The following is a 17,096-nucleotide window of genomic DNA, read 5'->3' as shown; positions in this document are numbered from 1 at the left end:
GTCTTCACTTGTAGATTAAGGGATTTAAAGCTGATATGTATTTCAAAACTGTATTTCCTTTCTGTGAATGAAATTGAGCAATTGGCCCTTAGTAAATACTGGTTACTCCTTGGAGCTCTTCTAAATGAATTTCAAATATTATTTTATCTTTACCTAGGAAATAAGGACAAGCAACATTCAGTAGATTTCTTGAGCTGTCTGAACTGTGAACAGTAGGTAATACATGTAATCTTTCAATGTTTTATAAGACTTGACTTGGATACCCATTGCAAACAGAGACACGAAAGGGTAGAACACAATCTTTTCTAGCTGATGTACTGTGTCTGATTTGGAATGGAGTTTATACACTGGTAGAAATACAACAGTTTTCAATACCATGGGCCAGTCACCTTTGTTTGTTTCAAGTTTTCTATGACTTTTTCTGGTAAAGTCTTCTTTTATAAGCAGCAGTGAATGACTGTTTAGCTTTTCTCAACTTTGATAGCAAGAATATGACTATTATCCTTAGGTATAACTTGTAAACCTATTCAAACACAATCCCCTGACTTCTTGCCACCACCCCACACATTAGGTTACAAATTTAGTGCATCTGGATTTTCTGGGAGGACAGTAGCATTTGCAGCAGTTTTTGAACCTTCCTGATTCCCACATAAAAATAGATGGGGCAACTGGATAGCAGATCCAAAACCCAAAGGAAACATTCACAGCATAGCTATGTGGAAAAGTATTCTCCATGAATCACCAATAGCCTCAAGACCTGCATATTACCAGTATGGAACGAAGCAGAGGGAAGTCACAGAGCTTCAGATATGTGAGATATCTGAAAACAGGAAAGTCCCAAACAGCCATCGGCTATTCACTGGAAAGTGCTATGAGCCAATGTGATATGGCAGCTGAAATTGGGAAAGCTTTAGCCCAATCTAGTATGTACGTAGGTGGGTTATGTGTGCACCTAGACAGACAATACACGTACTTTATATGTATGTATATGTATATAATAACACTAGTAATATATATATATTTTCTCTATATGCTATAAACATACAATATTTTACCATTTTCTGGCCATACCCACAGCAATGCAGAAGTTCCTGGCTTAGGGATCAAACCCATGCCACAGCAGTGACCTGAGCCACAGCAGTGACAACACTGGGTCCTTAACCTGCTGTGCCACCTGGGAACTCAATACATTACCATTTTTGTTTAGGTAATCAGTTACCTTTTAAAGCAATAAAAAATAGAATAAAAATTATAGTAGTCAGAATTCTAAAATGACCTCCAAGAATTCAGCCCCTGGTGTACACAACCAGTATAATCCACACCTCTTAAGTTGGGAAAGACTAATGTATATCAAGAGATCACTCACACGATTATGTCATATTATATGGCAGAAAATATTTCACAGATGAAAATAAGTTTCCTAATCAAAACGAAGATTATTCTGGGTGAACCTAACCTAATCTGGGTGGGTTACTGAAAGAGGGCAAAGCTTCTGAGACATCCTTTTACTGGACTGGGAGCAGCAACAACCATGTTGTGAACCAGATGTGGAAGGACCATATGTATCTGAAATCGGCCCATAAAGTCTAAAAGCAGAACCCAGCTGACAATAAGCAACCCCCCAAAAAAACCAAAAAAACCCCCAAAAACCAGGAGCCCAAATGCCTAAATCTCAACTTGGTGTAGGCAAGGGAGAACTATCTCTTGGCCTCTCCCGCAGCTGTAGAAATCCAGCCTTTGTCACGTCTCCACATAGCTGTTTTAAGGTTCCACTGAAGGACAGAGCCCTCACTAAGGAGAAACTGCTGGGAGTGGGGTCAAGAATGAGCAGGAGAGGGACAGCAGAGACAAAGGAAAGAGTAAGGACAGATATAAGTTGGGGAGGGAGCCGGAGTCAGGAGGAAACTTACAACATTTCTGAACACACACACACACACACACACAGACCAGAAAAGGGAGCTCTATGAGGTTAAAACAATCTGACACAGCCTCAATTCACATTATAATGAGCAATAGAAAAGTAAATAAGAGGAGCAGAAAAATATTCCTACAGAAAATAAAACTATACTAGTAAAAGTATATAAAATACACAGAAACATATTACTTCACAATTATCCATTATTTTGAGATTAATATCTCTAAAAGGTGTGGGTTTTTTTTTCTTTTTTTGGTCTTTTTAGGGCCACACCTGTGGCATATGGAGGTTCCCAGGCTAGGGATGGAATCAGAGCTGTAGCCACTGGCCTATACCACAGCCACAGCAACGGTGGATCCTTAACACATTGAGCAAGGCCAGGGATCCAACCCTCATTCTCATGGATACTAGTCAGGTTTGTTTCTGCTGAGCCACCATGGTAACTCCATAAAAGGTGTGATATTTAAAAACCATTCTTCTGAGTTCCCATCGTGGCGTGGGGAAAACAAATCCAACTAGGAACCATGAGGTTGCTGGTTAGATTCCTCACCTGGCTCAGTGAGTTAAGGATCTGACATTGCCGTGAGCTGTGGTGTAGGTTGCAGACGAGGCTTGGATCTGGCATTGCTGTGGCTCTGGCGTAGGCCAGCAGCTGTAGCTCAGATTAGACCCCCAGCCTGGGAACCTCCATATGCCGGGGGTGTGGCCCTAAAAAGATAAAAGGCAAAAAATAAAATATAATTAAAAATAAAAACCATCCTTCAACAGGTGATTATAAGCCTCTCTTAACTAAAGTTTCCAAAACATTTATTTCCAAAAAGTATCTCCTTAGTTCCAAAGTTACAAAGCAGTACCACTCAAACTAGTTATATTTGGTTTGATCCGCATGAATATTTTTAAATCACGCAATATTTGTCAGTATTTTAAAATTGGGAGATTCTTTAAAATCCAGATTTGTAGTTCCTCTCCAAAACCTGAAAGCTCTGGCAATATGTACTCCTAAAAGGCAATAATCAACTGACCAGAATAAGGGTTACTCTCCAGAGATGACAAATACCCGCTGCATAGGACATAAATCATTTCATGTTGTCTAAGATAGGATAGATTCATTTGTTACTTTCCTGGTCCTTTTATACATCTGAGTATAAACAAGTCAAAGCTAATACTGCTGTAATGTAAATACAGTGGAATTTAATAGTGATATAAGTTAAAGAAAAACATGTAATATAAAAATAGTTATTTTCAGAGTTCCTGTCGTGGCTCAGTGGTTAACAAACCCAACTAGTAACCATGAGGTTGTAGGTTCGATCCCTGGCCTTACTCAGTGGGTTAAGGATCTGGTGTTGCCTTGAGCTGTGGTGTAGGTTGCAGATGTGGCTCAGATCCTGCATTGCTATGGTTGTGGTGTAGGTCTGCAGCTACAGCTCCGATTCAACTCCTAGCCTGGGAATCTTCATATGCCGCAAGTGTGGCCCTAAAAAGACAAGGAAAAAGAAAAAGATGATGATTTATATCTTAAATCTTCTATCCATAAGGCAGGAATGTCAAAGCCAAGAACAACCTTCAGCTCAATGCTCTACTACTGCTCTCTGCAAGATCTGTAACACACACAGAAGTTCAGAAAGGATAGCAGCGATACCCCCACTGTCTCACTGAAAGGCTTAACTGACAGCAACTCTCTCCTCTTTTCCCCACCAAGGAGCTCCAATAAACTAGGGGCAATATATAATACAAAATGTTCTTGTTTAAACATGTAATTAACATAAAAATTATCAATGGACTATTTTATTTTTTTCTGCCATGTCTTCAAAATGTACTTAACATTTACAGCACATCTCAGTGCAGACCAGCCCATTTTCAGGTGTAAATACCACACATGGCTGGTGGCTATCGATTGTGTGGGACAGTGTTTGACAGACAGTGGAGTAAACATCCTTATGTACATACCTGGATTTAAAAGTCAATCAAATTTTAAAAAGTAGAAAAAAACATAGTAAAAACCAAATAACAAACATATATGAAACAAAAAATGTGTGTTGGGGGAAGGGAAGAGACCAACAGGGCTGTGTACGAAAGATCAGTTTACGGTCCTATTCATTACATCCAAGCTACAGAGGAAGTGAAATCTAGGTTGTTATCCAAATTTAAGTTTTAAACCCAAAGTTTCCTTAGGTTTATTTAAAAAGAAATAACCCCTATTTTATCTTTTCTTTTCTCTTCCTTCCTTTCTTTCCTTTTTGGCCGCCCTGCAGCACATGGAGTTTCCTGGGCCAGGGATCAGATCTGAGCCACAGCTGCAGCAACACCAGATCCCCAAGTCGCTGTGCCACGCCAGGAATGGAAACTGGGTCCTAACACTCCAGAGACACCACCAATCCCGTTGTGCCACAGTGGGAACTCCCCCATTTTATCTCTTGACTGCTTACTTTCAGTCATGCTATTTTTGAGAAGAAAGTTGAGAAAAATTTTGTTTAAAAAATGCTTGTGGGGGGTTTTACAGGAAATCAAATAAGTTATACATTAGATTCCCCCAGGAAGCCAAATTAATAAAAATAAATGACCGTCTTCTACCATATGATGCATCTAAACTTAAAAAAAAAAAGTTTTATTTTTTTTCTTTTTCAGTCATGCCAACGGCATATGCAAGTTCCCAGGCCAGGGAAAGAATCTGAGCCACAGTTGCGACCTTTGCCACAGCTGTGGTAACACAAGATCCAAACCCACTCACTGTCCTGGGCCAGGAGCAAACCTGCACTGCCTCAGAGACAACGCTGGAACCTCAACCTGTTGTGCCACAGCGGGAACTCCCCCCACAATTATTTTAGAATTCCAAGCAATTCTCAATACGAAGGAAAAGTACAATTTTAAAAATAAATGCAATGCTTATTATCTTATTACAGATCAATGTCCATTATCTGTAATGGACAGATGCAATATATGGAAAACAGTATTTTTAAAGGTCTGGTTAAATGCACCAATACAATAATGATAACTAAAGACGAGGATAACTAAGATTAGAGAGTCAAAACTAATGTAACCTTCCTCAAAACCATCTAAAAAACTAAAACATCAGTTTACTTGGAGACCCAAATATGCCTGCAGAAAATAATAAGCAACTTGCAATTTTTTGTAGGTTATATACTTCTACAAAAACGACAAATATAAAGGAGGAATGAGCACAATTTCACTTGTGATTATTCTTTGTCTACCTTTACCCTTAGTGCCTAAAAGCGTCTTGCACACATAGCAGATACTGCTGCTACTTCAGAAAAAGAAGTTGTATTCCTAACAAAAAAGATCTGGCAAAAAGGATGTGCTTGGGAGTTCCTGTTGTGGCGCAGCGGAAATGAATCCAACTAGGAACCACGAGGTTATGGGTTCAATCCCTGGCAGTGCTCAAGTGGAGTAAGGATCTGGCATTGCCTTGAGCTGTAATGTAGCTCACAGACGCAGCTCGGATCTAGCATTGCTGTGGCTGTGGCTACAGCTCTGATTCGACCCCTAGCCTGGAAAACGCCATATGCTGTGGGTGCGGCCCTAAAAAGTGAAGAAAAGAAAAAAAAAAAAAAAAGGAAAGAAAGGGATGTGCTCAATTTTCTGAAATAAAGAGGAGACTTTTCAAAGATCCATTTGGTCATTTCTTTAGGTGTGACAGATCCTACTGTTCGCTACCAAGTGGCAGGTACCAATCTAGTTTCACTTTTTAGGAGGGAGAAAAGATGAGAAAGGGAGAGAGAAAAAGAAGGTGCTATATTCTTTTCTTTTTTTTGTGCCCTTTAGGGCCGCACCCGTGGCATATAGAGGTTCCCAGGCTAGGGGTCTAATCTGAGCTACAGCTGCTGGCCTATGCCACAGCCACAGCAACGGCCAGATACGAGCCAAATAGAAACAAAACATATTCCTGAACCTTGCAGGTTAGCATTTGTCTAAGTGTTAGTCCCCTAACCAAGGAGAGCAAACAGGGAAGATCTGGATGGCTTTGTTGACGAGGTGGTATTTGAGCTGGATAATAAATTCATTTCTGTTAAGTCTTATAAAAGAAATGCTGCTCATTGTAGCTTTAGTTAAGTGAAGTATCTGGTTCATCTTGTGAAGCAGATATTATCATTCCCTTTTTACAGATGAAAAAAACTAAGGTTAACTTGCCTTTCTTTAAATCACCAATTTAAATCACTAGAAAAAATACTCTCCATTAAATTCATAGGAATAGATAATGTAAATGATTAACCTAAATCTTTTCAAGAAAAATTAATCGCTCTCAGTCTGATTCTTAAGTTCAATGTTTCAAAATCGTTTTTTCTTAAAGCAGGGCACATCTGAAACTAAGTTTTTGGTTTGAACTTGAATATAGGAATACTATAAATCAAATTTCATGAATATAATTTACACACCAAAAATTCATTTGGAAAAAGCTTAATGCTTCTCATATAGGAAAATATTTGCATATCTGAATTGAAGCAGATAAGTTAAGAATTTAGTCACTTAAGTTTACTTTCAAGCTACTGCTGACTTAAAATCAATCAAATCTCATCTAAAACAACTGAGTATCAAATTTAAAATCAAATCAATTTTTTTAGGGGGAAGGGGAGGACATGGCATTTCAATATAGCAGCTGAGGAAAACCACCTTGTTAGTGCTTGGTAATAAGACCCCCTGGCACACTAGTTTGAATGGGGCAATTTAAATACTCTTTAGCAATATGCCCTTTGGTTAGAGCACATATTAGATCTTACAGAGTAAGAAACTGGATCATCTCTTAAACAAGGCATCAATTCTTTTCTAAGAATGTATAAAAGGCAAAGACCACACTTCCTAGGTTTTTAACCTGAAATAAAAATATGATAGAATATAAACAGAGACAGAAAGACAAGAAATCTTGCTTTAGGAACATACTACTACATGACTGCTTCCTAGAATCGGAGATACCATGTGTCTATTATGAGGTTATGGAGACCATCTTTCCCCACTCAATAACTCTGAGGCACTCAGTGCATTATACTCTCCACCCTGAATTCAGTGTACTGGGCAATAAAGGGTATGCTTCTACATATTTATTCTAGGAAGAAAGGGAGTATGTCAACAAATGAGTTTTTGGTTTCATAGAATCAATTTCTTGTCCAAAGAGATTTCAACTCCAATCAGTAATTGGTATCTGGAACACTGTATTAGGGTTGTATCCAGATCCAACGTCATCTACCCGCTATTTGCTAAACATTTTCCTCTTTATATATGAACATCCTCTCCTTACCAACCAATCTCCCCCTCTTTAATCTTTCATTTCCCAGACATAACTGATATCACTTTGCCCATTTCAAAGACACTTGATTACAAGATATAGCAATAGAAGATGCTTCAAGTTTGTAACTGGCTGGCGCACGATTTCTCGTTTTTTCACAGCTCTATCACTCTTGGTCAAGTATATTATAAAGCAACATAAACCAATCAATCAGTCTATATATAAAATATACATCACCTGAAACAAATTAACACTTTAGAAACTATTTATAAATCATTCCTAAGTGTATGTACTCAAAATTTTATTGAGCATAGAGTAAAATACCTAATTGGTCTGGTTTACATCTTTTTAAAAAATGTCAAGAAATGATATTAAAAAACTGGTTTAGAGAAATTTTATCACAGGGAAAAAGCCTGTAAAACAGAAAAGAATGCCATATGATACTTCATGAAGTATGCTATCAACATGAATATAAATTGAAACTCTAAAGTGGCCTAAAAGTTATCTCTAACTACCTATATGTTTTATAGAATTCTAAAATCTTTCTTGATATTTGCATTTCAAAAAAAAATTCAGAGCTCACTAAATGTGTAGGCTGGATTTTAAGGATAAGAAGCAAAATGTGGCACACTTCTAAATAAGCTACAAACTGAAAAGAAAGTTAAATAATTTTTCATTAACTCAGAAAATATTCCCAATAAATAACAGCTCAGAATATAAATCACCTGTCTCAAACATAACTATTTTTCTTCACTATTTATTTTTCCTAGCTGGAATTCTACTTAGTAAATCCTTAATTGTTCAAGTGTTCAAAACTAGAATAAATATAGTAATCTTCTTCAAGATCCCCTAAGAAAACAGAAGTAAAACATCTAACTCATACTTATGAGGTATAAAATTCAAAAGAACTTAGCTAATAATTTTTCAGTCCTTTTAAACAAACCAAGGGCCTACTTACAGCTAAAAATGTCAGAATACTTTACTTATAAACAATGAGCAATACGTAAACTGATTTCTACTTTATTATTTGAAATTCAACTGCCAAAATACCAAAACTCTGGGTATAAAAAAATCCTGCAACTTTCAGTTTCCAGTCTGTAAGGAGCTTAAAAGTTGCCATTTCACCCTAACAATAAAGAGCTGAACAAACTGAAATACAACTCTTCTTAGATCCATCAGAGAAGTGAGGTCATAGGGTAAACTGCTGCCCCCAATCTGCAGAGACAGACGAATGGATTCAGAAAATCATAATTTACAGAAGCAGAAATCTCCATGGAAACCCTTATTAGGGTTCGAAAACAAACTGTAATCGAAAAATTGCTATAGGTGCAGTGTGGGCAAGTCTAAGAATTAAAAACTTCAAGGGAGACCTAGTTACAGAGAGAGTGAACTCTGCCTGGTCCTCACAGGGAAACTCCTGCTTCTTGCAGAAGGAGGGGAAAAAAACATTTTAAAATATATCAGAAATTTCTATCCTTAACAAGGCCTGCCCCCAGGAGAAACTGTTTCTCTGGAGTCTAACCTGCTGGGGTTTTATCAGAGCCTAACCTACCTGAGAGAAGGGAAATACTCAACTCTAGTCCTAACTCTCTTGTACTGTCTAAAGAGGAGAAAAAAAGCTCAGAGGCACAGATGAAGTCCACAGCTTGGAGTATAGACTTATCAAAATGCTGAGACTCAATCATAGGACTAGAGAATGCTCCCCATCCTGCCACACCTTACCCCAACATTACTAAAGCCTATTTACCACAGGTCCGTTTACCCAGTACATCATGTCCATTTTCAACAAAAAATTACAAGGCATACTGAAAGGCAAAAAACAAACAAAAAAACAGTTTAAAGAGACTGAATAAGCATTAGAACCAGAGTCACATATGACAGATATGTCAAAATGCCAGGCCAGGAATTTTTTTTGTTTTTTGAATTTAAATAATTTGTTAAGGTTTTTTTTTTTTTTTTTTTTTGTCTTTTGCCATTTGTTGGGCCGCTCCCTCGGCATATGGAGGTTCCCAGGCTAGGGGTCCAATCGGAGCTGTAGCCACCAGCCTACGCCACAGCCACAGCAACGTGGGATCTGAGCCGTGTCTGCAACCTACACCACAGCTCACGGCAACGCCGGATCCTTAACCCACTGAGCAAGGCCAGGGATCGAACCCACAACCTCATGGTTCCTAGTCGGATTCGTTAACCACTGCGCCACGACAGGAACTCCTGTTAAGGTTTTTAATGGAAAAAGTAGACCATGTGCAAGAACAGATGAATAATCTGAGTAGAGAGATGAAATTTCTAAGAATGAATTCAAAAGAAACACTCAAAATCATAAACAAATACTGAAACAAAAAAATATCTTTGTAAACCAGACATGGATGAAGAAAGAATCTCTGAACTTGTGCATATGACAGCAAAAACTTACAAAGCTGAAATGCAGAGAAACAAAAGACTAGAAAAAAACAGAACAGAATATACAAGAACTGTGGGACAACTGTAAAAGGTTTAAAGTAACATATGTGGAATGCATATACCAGACGGAAGAGAGAGAGACAGGAACAAATGTGATATTTAAAGCAGTAATGAATGAGGAGTTCCCGTTGCGGTGCAGTGGAAACAAATCCAACTAGGAACCATGAAGTTTCGGGTTCTATCCCTGGCCTTGCTCAGTGGGTTAAGGATCCACTGTTGCCATGAGCTGTGGTGTAGGCTGCAGACATGGCTTGGATCCAGTGTTGCTGTGGCTGTGGTATAGGCTGGGAGCTGTAGCTCTGATTTGACCCCTAGCCTGGAAACCTTCATATGCAGCAGTTACAGCCCTAAAAAGACAAAAGACCAATAATAATAATAATAATAATAATAATAATAATAATAAAGCAGGAATGAATGAGAATTTACCCAAATTAGTGTCAGACGCCAAACCACAGATCCAGGGAAGTAAAAAAATACTGAACAGGAAAAATGAAACAAACAAACAAACAAAGCTATACCTAGGCATAACATTAGAACTTCAGAAAATCAAAGATAAAGAAAAAAATATCTAAAGAAGCCACAGGAAAAAAGCATCTTACTTACAGAGACACAGCACAAAGACAAAAATTGTATCCAACTTCTCTTTGGAAGCCATGTAAGTATGAAGACAGGAGTGAAATGTTTATAACTGTTGAGAAAAAACCCTACCAACCTAGAATTCTGTACCCTGCAGAATTACCCTTCAGAAGTGATGAAGAAATAACAAAAATTGAGGGAACTTGTTGCCAGTGGATGTGCCTTGCAAGAAATAAAAAGAAGTTCTTCAGAGAAAAGGAAAATGATATAGGTCAGAAACTCAGATCTACATAAAGAAAGGAAGAACACCGGAAATGAGTAAATGAAGGTAAAGTAAAAATTTTAGGAGTTCCCATTGTGGCTCAGCAGGTTAAGAACCCTACTAGTATCCATGAGGGTGTGGGTTTGATCCCTGGCCTTGCCCAGTGGGTTAAAGATCCAGCACTGCCTCAAGCTACAGCATAGGCTACAGACGTGGCTTGAATCTGTAGTTGCTATGGCTGTGGCACATGCCTGCAGCTGCAGCTCCAACTCAATCTCTAGCTTGGGAACTTCCACATGCCAAGGGTTCAGCCCTAAAAAAATGAATGAATGAATGAATAAATACTTTGTCATTTATTCTTTTTTTTTTTTTTCTGTATTTTGTATTTTTAGGGCCATACCTGTGGCATACGGAAGTTCCCAGGCTAGGGGTCGAATCAGAGCTGTACTTGCTGGCCCATACCACAGTCACAGCAATGCAGGATCCAAGCCATGTCTGCAACCTACACTACAGCTCGTGGCAACGCCTGATCCTTAACCCACTGAGCGAGACCAGGGATCGAACCTGCATCCTCATGGATACTAGTCAGGTTTGTTAACCACTGAACCACTACGGGAACTCCATTTATTGTTTATTCTTAATTGGTCTGGTAGCCACTTGTTCAAAATAGTAGTAGCAATAATATATTCAATTATGTATGTTTACAGGTTGTACACACACAAACTTATGTATGCTTATGTATAAGTGAAATTAATGATAGCAATGATACAAATGATGAGAAGGAGGAATTAGAAATTTTTTTGTTATTATAAGGTGCTTGCACTATCCACAAAGTGGTTCAGTGTTAATTTAAAAGCGGACTTGGATTAGTTATAAATGTATATCGCAAATTCTAGGACAACCACTAAAAAAAGTAAAAAAAGAGAAACACAACTAACATGCTAAGAATGGAAAGGGAATGGAACCACATAGAATGCTCAATTAAAACAATAAAAGGCAGAAGAAGTGTGGTAAGCAAAAACAGAAACAAAGAAAAAGAGCAACAAATAGACAAGATAACAAAGAGAGTAGATGTTAATCCTACTATATCAATAATCACTGAATGTCAATGGTCAATATATACCAATTAAAAAAAGATTGTCAGAGTGGATCAAAAAATAAGATTCAGCTATATGTTGTCTACAAGGAACTCACTTGAAATATAAAGACACATGTAGATTAAAAGTAAAGTAATGCAGGAGTTCCCACCGTGGTACAGTGGGTAATGATCCAGCTTGTATCTGTGGTGTCGCTAGTTCAATCTCTGGCCCAGTACAGTGGGTTAAGGATCTGGTGTTGTCAGGATCCCTGGCCTGGGAACTTCCATAGGCTGTGGGTGTGGCCAAAAAATGAAGAAAAAAAAGTAAAATAATGAAAGTAATAGAGAATGTAATGGGCTAATTAACTCTAATCAAAAGAAAGTAAGAGTAGCTATATAAATTTTAGACACAGCCAACTTCAGGGCAAGGAAAGTCATCAGGGATAAAGAGAAGCAGTACATATTAATAAAGGGGTCACTATTCCAAGAAGATCTAACATTCCTTAGTGTATATGTACCTAGCAACAGAGCACAACATGCATGAGGCAAAAAACTGCTGAACTAAAAGAAGAAACAGATAAATCAACTATTACAGTTGCGGACATTAATAATCCTTTATCAGAAATGGACAGATCCAGAAGGCAGAAAATCTATAAGGACATTGTTATTCGATGCTATCAACTAAATGTAACTGACATCTATGGACTACTTCATCTAATAATAGTGGATTACAGATTCTTTCCAAGCTCATGTGGAACACACTAAGAGACATTCTGTGATATAAAACACAGCTTAAAATGTTTTAAAAAAACAGAAATCATGCAATGTTTATTCACTGGAATTAAACCAGACCACACCAGACCACAATGGAATTAAATCAGAAATCAATAACAGAAAGATAATGGAAAAATACAAAAATACTTGGAGATAAAAAACAACATACATCTAAATAATACATGGGTCAAAGAAGAACTTCAAGGAGTTCCTGCTGTGACACAGTGGGTTAAAGGATCCGGCATTGTCTCTTCAGCAACTCAGGTTGCTGCTGAGGCATGGATTTGATCAAGGCAATGCGGGATCCTGAACCCACTGAGCGAGCCCAGGGATCAAACCTGTGTCCTCATGGATACTCGTTGGGTTTATTACTGCTGAGCCATGACAGGAACTCCCTACAGTAGTGATTTTTAATTGCTGGTTTGTTTTTGTAACTCTAAAGACGTCAAAACAAATACACAAAAGTATTTATTTATAATCTAGTTTTCATCAGAAGCCATTAAAAGTATGTGCTAGGTTTCTGTAAAGTAAATCAGTAATTCTTGTGAAGGTAGTTGGTTCCATCTCAGAAACACACAGCTCTTCATCTCTAATGGAGAGCAAATCTTAGAAGTGTTCTAAGCCATCTGCTAGGAATTGGTTTACTTCAGTTACTACAGGCCCGGTGCTGTTTGAAAGAATCAAATCCCCAACTTCTCTTCATATAACCAAGTTCCAAAAATGGCATGGGAATTTTTCTGGGTTTCATTCCCAAGTTTCTTCAAAGCAAAGGTGGTTTATTGTTAAGCCCAAAATACTGGCAACAGCAGCAAAAGGGTAAGAGTGTTAAGGGTGTGTACATGTGTATGTGTGAATAAGGGAGTAAGGAAGTATACGTGTGTGTGTATGTGAACATGTGTGTATCTGGGGCCTGGGTGAGGTGGTTAGAAAGACCAAAGAGACCTAAAGAACACAGTGAATGGGAAGACAAAAGGAGAAAGAATGCGAAAAAAAAAACCACTTCTCAGTTTACTCAATTCCTAATATAAGGCCACTGCACATAAGTTTCATCAGAAAATTACCGAGTATAAAGACTGCTACATTCCATTCTATCTATGGTCCCGTGGTCCCATGTAGCTTTCTTCTTCTCACATAGTCATTCAATAAACAGAGTTGTGAGGTTCAGAATGCCATGACAGAAAGAACTAGGTTTTTACCTTTAACTAAAGATTGCAGTCTTACATGCACCCGCATGTTCATTGCAGCACTATTCACAATAGCCAGGACGTGGAAACAACCCAAATGTCCATCGACAGATGACTGGATTCGGAAGATGTGGTATATATACACAATGGAATACTACTCAGCCATAAAAAAGGATGACATCATGCCATTTGCAGCAACATGGATGGAACTAGAGAATCTCATACTGAGTGAAATGACTCAGAAAGACAAAGACAAATACCATATGATATCACTTATAACTGGAATCTAATATCCAGCACAAATGAACATCTCCTCAGAAAAGAAAATCATGGACTTGGAGAAGAGACTTGTGGTTGCCTGATGGGAGGGGGAGGGAGTGGGAGGGATCGGGAGCTTGGGCTTATCAGACACAACCTAGAATAGATTTACAAGGAGATCCTGCTGAATAGCATTGAGAACTATGTCTAGATACTCATGTCGCAACAGAAGAAAGGGTGGGGGAAAAAACTGTAACTGCAATGTATACATCTAAAGATAACCTGACCCCCTTGCTGTACAGTGTGAAAATAAAAAAAAAAAAAAAAAAAAAAAAAAAAAAGATTGCAGTCTTTTGGTAGGTAGACATAAAAAATTTTTAGAGGAGAAGCTGCCAAGGCAATCAGTAATGACGCATATCCTGCATTTACAGTTTTTAATTATTGGAGACATAAAATCATTTGAGAATCTAAAGGAATGGGATTTAATCCCAGAGAAATGCACAAACTTGAATACTGTTTTGGGAGTTCAGATTCCCCATATCCTAAGAATATCTGTGCTACATATTACAATCAAGTTAGTTTTTATCTCCTGCATCATGTGTATTCCAGAAAGGTCTAATAATCGCATCTTATTGAGCTATATGTTTAAAATGTCTAAATAGGAGTTCCCGTTGTGGCTCAGTGGTTAACGAATCTGACTAGGAACCATGAGGTTGTGGGTTTGATCCCTGGCTTTGCTCAATGGGTTGGGGATCCAGCATTGCCGTGAGCTGTGGTGTAGGTCGCGGACGCGGCTCAGTTCCCACGTTGCTGTGGCTCTGCTGTAGGCCGGTTGCTGTAGCTCTGATTAGACCCCTAGCCTGGGAACCTCCATATGCCGCGAGAGTGGCCCAAGAAAAGGCAAAAAGACAAAAAGACCAAAAAAAAAAAAAAAAAGTCTACATAGATTGATTCACACTTTAAACTTACACACAATACAAAATTAAGAAAAATTCAGATATTCTATAATTTGCTTTGAATGTTCATATTTTTCTTGAATCATGCTTCTGTTCTCTGTGTCTTGACTGCATACTCTGATCCTTCAACAAATATAGACTTCTATCAGTCACATTTCTCATACTAACTATATCCTTGACTTGTACTGATATTCTTTAGAACTCTTAGCATAATAGTCTCCCAAAAAATGAGGAATAAGAAGGGAGTTCCCGTCGTGACACAGCGCAAACAAATCCGGACTAGGAACCATAAGGTTGTGGGTTAGATTCCTGGCCTCGCTCAGTGGTTAAGCATCCAACATTGCCATGAGTTGTGGTGTAGGTCGCAGACACGGCTTGGATCTGGTGATGCTGTGGCTGTGGTATAGGCCGGCTGCAACAGCTCCGATTTGACCTCTAGCCTGGGAACCTCCATATGCCACTGGTGCGGCACTAAAAAAAAAAAAAAAAAGAAGGCACTGAACACATCTTTAACTCTGCTCTCTCCTCCCTGCATTAAACTTGGGGTGTCCCATTTTCTAGCAATAAAGCCGCTTTTATGGAGGTACATTTTAGCTTTAAAACATTTTCTTAAAAACCCTAGAAAATGTAAACCATTAATACAAATATAAGAAAACAAATCAATTATATGTAGAAATACACAGTTAGAATTCTAATGTTTTAGGATTGAGATCTGGTCAAGACCTCTCATTTTAGAAATAAGAAAAAGACGAGTGAATTACCTAATGTTATCTAGCAAGACTAAGAACACAGTTCTTCAAATTACAGGCCTCTTTTTTACTTATATAAGGAGATGTTATTAAATTATCAATTAAAAAGGAAATTTAGTTGTTAAAAGAGGTTTGATGACTATGTATGTGTTCAAAGTAAGTAAAACACTCCAAAAAAAGCTAAACCAGAGAAATAATAATTGCATGTTTTTCCCCTAAATGCACTCAGCTTAGATCTTTTTAATCTCTTAATTCATTTTTCACACTCAACTAATGTTAACACAAAGAGTGTTTTTAAACATGATCCAGGAATATCAAATAGAGCTTTAGACGACTCATATAATTCCCATACTTACATAAGTGCACAAATAAGCAACATGAACTGCCAGAGATATGGGATGCTTTGGGAAGAAAATTAAAGGAAAAAAATTTTTTTGAAGTCTTCTTTTGCATCTGATGGGCACATCAGCTCCAAAGAGGCATTCAGAGAAGCATTAAGCTCAACAGGTTAGCACAAACATAGAATGAAATGAATGACTCAAGCATACAGTTTTCTCTCAAGAAAAATATATATAGAAATAACTTCCGCTTCCAGTCAAGATGGACTAACGGGGGCTGGATTTACCTTCCTACCTTAAGCCAGACAAAATACATGAAATAGCTGTTTTCAGACATTCAACAATAGTGAGAATAAGAGTGAGGGAAGGCAAATGAGGTGAATCCCAACGACTATCCCATCTTAACTGCCTAGAGTCTCCAGGCTGCAAGCACAGGGCATGGCAATCTTCCTGAGAAGATGAGACAGAACTGAAAATTCAAGGAGGCCATCCTGGCTAGAACTCACAGGATGGAGTACCAGAGAAGAGATCTGAAGTTTTCAGCTATGGTGAGTACTGTTCAGCTCATGTATGTGAGAAAACTATCCAAATCCAAGCAAAAAGCACTGAAAAAAATCCCCCAAAAGAACACAAGGCCAGGAATAGTCTGTGTTTGCACAAGTGAGACTAGGAAAACCTCAAAATATGCAGGGTACCAAACAGATGCTCAGAAGGAACTGTCTCAACAGTGGGGCAATTAGCCCATAAAAGACATCATAAAAACAAAAAAAGGCAAACCACAGACCCAAAGAATACACTTGTAAAGCATAAACTGTACCTAGAATATATATAAAGAACTCTTACAACAACAAAATGATAAGCAATCTAATTTTAAGACTGGCAAAATATTGGAAAAGACACTTCACCAAAATAAACATATGAATAGTAAATAAGCACATGAAAAGATGCTCAGTATCACTAGTTGTATGGCTGTTAGCATAAGTGATACCATCTTGGGTCCTTATAGTGTCTCCTATCCTTCTACTTGCCCAGGACTGAATGTACTGTGTAGCAGTAAATCACTTGTGTCAAGTGCTCTGTAGTTAATAGATATTGTTTAATATCATTAGGACCAGGTGGCCTCAATGTTCTGTTAGTCTCCAAACAATAAAAACCTTCACTGACGTATTTTCATTACCCAAGAGATTAGTTACCATTTGTGAATTCTGACTTAGGAATGCACATGCTATTTCCAAGTTCTTACCCTCATACTCTAAGTTAAGTATAAAATTGTCCCAATGGCCCCTTGTTGGTGCAGAGTACAGCTATGA

The 17,096-nt window shown here is 38.1% G+C and overlaps 1 protein-coding gene across 3 annotated transcripts in view; it reads right to left on the bottom strand.

The window, feature by feature from the left end:
- Positions 1-17,096, bottom strand: part of MINPP1 (multiple inositol-polyphosphate phosphatase 1) — an 87,185-nt gene that overhangs the window by 37,056 nt on the left and 33,033 nt on the right. The window lies entirely within an intron of this gene.

The sequence above is a fragment of the Sus scrofa genome, chromosome 14 (assembly GCF_054392235.1).
Source record: "Sus scrofa isolate SSC_HxYL_T2T_F1_AM1 chromosome 14, Sscrofa_HxYL_maternal_Yorkshire_Landrace_v2.0, whole genome shotgun sequence".
Lineage (NCBI taxonomy): Eukaryota > Metazoa > Chordata > Mammalia > Artiodactyla > Suidae > Sus > Sus scrofa.
The sequence above is the reverse complement of the archived record's forward strand: the minus strand, read 5'-3'. Positions and strand labels throughout refer to the sequence as shown.